We start from the raw sequence: 4,783 nt of genomic DNA on the forward strand, positions 1-4,783 counted from the left end.
TCTCCTCAGGCACCGATCTGCTGTGTGGGGTGTGGAGTTACCGCAGAATCCTCTGGATTCCTTTGGGTTGCATCGTCTACCCGCTGGTACCACAACTGTGTACCCAGTAATTTTGATGGTATAAACGGCGAGGAAGACCTGCCACTTGTTGCGGTCTCCACATCTAGATCCGTGGTGAGGGAGCACGTGGTCATGTGGACCTCTGCATTTGGGAAAAGTGATGACGTCCTTCAAGTGTCCCAAGGGAGTTATGGGCTGATGCTTCCCGTCTACCAGCAGATATAGGAACATCATACAACCTGAAATTGCCTTCCTACTCTGCATCTCCTGGATGGCAAGATCATGGCTGTGGGTGCCTATGTTTGCCTGTTTGCCCTGCCTCACCGGATTTATTAATTGACGTTGCTGCCAAACCTGCATAGCGACTCAAGATGGATGTACCCAAACTGAGATTCTCAGTTCACCTCATCACCCCTGCCAGACTGTCGGGAACAATCCGACACAACCCACGTCACCTACAGTGCTGCATGGACCTGTCCACATGGGTGTCGACCGTGGCTACCAAACGGCACTGATCGACATTGAGGAGGATTTTCAGGACTTCCTTTGACTGGACTTTGTGTTTTCTCTAATGCTTTATTCGATCTCAAGGAGGGGGTGTCGGGAAACCTGGTTGGGACTGATTGAGATCTTTCCAGGACACACAAAAAACAGGTCACAGAAACCTAGAGGCAACAAGTAATCTTGTATTCTGATTTAATGTTGATTGAAAATTATGTAATCTTTGTTTTAAATCCGCTATGAATTAATGTTGATTATGACTTATGTGATTTTGGTTTGAAAGTCATAAGGAATCTTGACCTAAGAATGGGAAAAATCATAAATGGATAAAAGTAATGACTACAAGTTAAATGTAAAAGTCTCATACTGCGTCACAAATAGAGGCCGAATAGGAGGAAGAACTGTGGTCACGAAAGAAACAGGAAATCCTATGAAAAATATGGGCGATGGCTGCAGATGAACAAAAGTTCGAGTGCTGATAAGAACATCAGCAAGGGTATTTCAAGAAAAAGGAAGTTCAAGAGTCTAGGGAATTAAAGGTGAGCAATTAACCGTAGGCGCCTGACGTCAAGGGAAGAGTGGTAGTTGCTCAGAGAAGGTTGTGTAAGCAGGTGATACATGCACACCCAAAACATAGATGGTATAAAGATAATGAGAAAAAAGAACCAGGCGTTCTTTTTTCCGTAGTGTTCGAGTCAAGACCACACGAAGACGCAGGATCGACAGAGAGCTATGCTTTGATACCCCGCGGAGGTGCAGACATCGCACTGCTCGAGAAGGGAACAGGATCCGTTTACCCACAGCCTGGGTTTCTGATTTGACAACTGCCCTACGCTCAACCCAAAAGATCTCAACTATACTGCAGTGGACATGGGGGATAGACAAAGATCATAGAATGATAAGGAACTGAGTTCACGGAGGACACTCACCAGTTCAACTTTGGATCTATTCTGAAAAGGATTCTGCCTTGCCAAGACAGGACTCTAACCATGGATATTAAAGTTTTCCGCTGCCAAGATCAACTCAACGTCTGGGGACGAGTGGAACTGCATCCCAAAGCCTCACTTATTTAGTTCGATGACACAGTATAGGGACTGGAGGGAGGTGTGATTTCTAAATTTCTTATATATTAATCTCTTGATTTGTTGATTGAAGAAGCTGTTTGTCATTTTTCCTCTGCTAAAGCTTGCTAATAAAATATTAAAGTCTGATTGATGCTGTGGACAGTTAAATTAATTGAGTCAATTGAGAGTTAATTCTTCTGATTAAGGTAAAATCAATGGTCATGATCCTAGTAACTATGGGACTTCAGACGTTTCTTTGGTGTTTGTAAAATAATGACCTTGGGACTCGTGCCGAGTCTCTAAAACTTATCTAGACTATAACAAGTGCATGTTATTGATAGAGAAAGAGCTACCGTTAACAAGAGTGGTTTCTGAAACCAGGCAGCTGCAGGCTACTCGGATGATTGTTTCATTAACTGTAGCGGGTCATAACTTCTGGATCTGAAGGTAGTTAGAGTCTAGATGCATCTTTCTTGCTCCCAGCTTAAACAGAATGTCCTCTACAATCTCATCTGGAGTAATACTCGGGAGTTAGAGGCTTTCTGGACCCGTTAGGTGGAGAGCTGGTCAGTAGTCAATCTGCTGGGGTCTGTGAGGAGGTTTGGGTGTGGCTTACTATTGCGTAATAACACAGGCGATAACAATAAGGAATTTATCACTTATTTATGTTTTTGATTAGATTTGATATATTTATTTCTTCAATATTATTTTTTCATGTCAATGTTAATGTCATGAGGCTGATGACTCCATGACACTTTCAGTCTGATTCATTAGGATTTGATTAAGAACCAGCTTTTGTTCTTATCCTACATCTTCTCTGATGGGGGGCGGTGAAGGATCTGGATAATGGATAGGGGGGCACTGGCCCTAAAAAGGTTGAGAAACGCTGTCCTACACTTTGGACTGAACAATTTAGAACAATTTCTAACAATAGTGGGGGACCTGAAAATTAATTCTTATTTTTTTCTTAGATGAATGGCAGATTTACTTCGTTCTTTGGTTCTATTGCCTTTTTTATATTGGTATTGTTTAAAAACAAGGGTTTCTTTCATGATTTCTTTGAAGGGGGCGGGGAGGGGTGGACAATTCTAGACTTTTCCAAGACCCCCCTGGGATTTACAGTATGTTGTATTTTTTTTCAATGCAATGTATTTGTACTTATCTTTTTATTAGCACATGTTTTAATATTTTCAATGGTGCTAATTCAGTTAATGGTGCTGCTATCAATGTAAAGTGCTTTTGTAGACAGCAAGAAATGCTTTAGAACTTTCTGTCATGCTGGATTTGAGTTTCTTGACCCACATGCAAGTTTGCACAAAACCAGAGAAAACTGTTCAGTAAAAGTTTAATGTATTTCCAAAAGTACAATCTGATTGTGGTCCAGGAAACGGGATTGGCAGATCAGCTCGGGTTCTGTTCGGAGAAGGGAAATATTAGTAGGGACCGGATTTTGAGAGATCTTGATTGGTTTTGAGGGATAAGCTTACTGTCTTACGGATGGTGGTTGCGCGGAGGGAAAGGCTAGGATCCAGGAGCGTACAGAAGACCGACGATGGAGTGGGGAGGAGAGCGGCAGGCGGAGATGTTTGATCTTGGCAGGGAACGATTTCCCAGTCCCGACTTGGTTCCTGGCTTGAATCCAACAGTTGATCGGTTTCTGAGGGAAGACAAAAGGTTACTTGAAGTCTCTTAAAAAATCCATAACGTCATTTTTGGGTTAGACTCTGACCAACAAGTGGGACCATCGAGCGATGAGTGACTGCTCCACTGCTTCTTAAAAGTCCAATCACTCAGAATCAGCTGCCGGTGCGCCAGCCTGTCAGAACTCTCCCCTGAAGATCCTCTGTAGGAAAGAGCACTCACACTAACCCGAATCCTAACACTTTCTTGCTGTTTTGAGTAGACCAGAGCTAATGTGTGCTTCCAATCCACATTCTGATGTTAGATCATTATAGTGTTTTGGTTGAACTTCATTAGCATTTTAAGATTGAAATATATGTTTAGTACTACCACATATAAGACAATTTAAGTTTTATTGATATGTTGGTGATATTAAACTGTGATAACTTGAGTAACACTGTTGCATAATATGGGAAAACTTAAGAGATGACTAAAGATCCCTTTAAATTTTAGCCTTAAAGTGATGGATATTAGCATCCTGTATTTTAAGCTGCTTTATTCTGGCCTTGTTTCAGCTTTTTTGTTGTGGTTGTTAGGTTCTGGGGTTTTTGGGGTTTTCTTGGGGTTGCTGCTTGGTCCTTTTATTCACCACTAGATGGAGTCCTGGAGGCGGCAGGCCAGAGTGCTCCTCCATAGACATAATATAAGAGTAGACCCCGCATTGGCTACTCCGACGCAGGAAATACGGCTGCCATCTTGGAGCGGTCGTCCCTCCTACTTTGCTCAAGCAAAACAGCAGACAATGCCTCAGCACTGAGGGATATTGTTGTTCGGATCGACGGATTATTGATGCGAGGGCTCCACAGACAACCTTTCACAAGTATGATGGACATATTATTGTGTATATTTTGTGATCAGAATATTACTTTACTGTATTTATGTCCACCGGTGAGATACCAGCTAATATTAGCTGCAGTGCTTGGTGTAATACCAGGGTTCAACCCCGCTACAAAGGCTAACCGGGATTCCATAAATCTTAAATAAAAAGTAATTCTCTAACATTGAATTAGATTATCTGGCACAAGTGCCTACCTTAGAAATTAAACAATGTAACATATATTATAAAACTTATTATGTTGTAACATTCACCAGCAAAATTTACACAGGTGGTAAAGACTATTATTTATATGTAATTCTTTCACTCTGTCAAAGTAAGATACATCCCAAATCTTCCGTTTTTGTTTTGAAGGTTTCATAAAGTGAGGAAGAAGTGGGGGATATCTTTAAAGAGAGACGGATTCACTGCAGCACGGATGAATCTCGCATCGGATTTTGGACTCAATCTCAGCTGCTGAATCACTCTGAAGCTAGAACTCGTCGGCTGAAAAACATATACATATATCTATATATATATGCATGTATATACATACATATAAACATGTATCCAATATATATTATTCAGTATTAATAATTATTTATTTGTGTAATTATTAATCATTATTTATTTGTGTCATTGTTAATCATTATTTATTTGTGTC

At 41.0% G+C, this 4,783-nt stretch overlaps 1 long non-coding RNA gene across 1 annotated transcript; it reads right to left on the reverse strand.

The window, feature by feature from the left end:
- Positions 1-2,953: 2,953 nt before the first annotated feature.
- Positions 2,954-4,068, reverse strand: LOC106943527 (uncharacterized). Its single transcript, XR_001423935.1, has 2 exons — positions 3,355-4,068; positions 2,954-3,282 (listed from the first exon to the last, which is right to left on the reverse strand). It is a non-coding gene; the product is annotated as an uncharacterized LOC106943527 (long non-coding RNA).
- Positions 4,069-4,783: the final 715 nt, after the last annotated feature.

The sequence above is a fragment of the Poecilia latipinna genome, unplaced genomic scaffold (genome assembly GCF_001443285.1).
Source record: "Poecilia latipinna isolate Pla-1442-1.1 unplaced genomic scaffold, P_latipinna-1.0 Scaffold5414, whole genome shotgun sequence".
Lineage (NCBI taxonomy): Eukaryota > Metazoa > Chordata > Actinopteri > Cyprinodontiformes > Poeciliidae > Poecilia > Poecilia latipinna.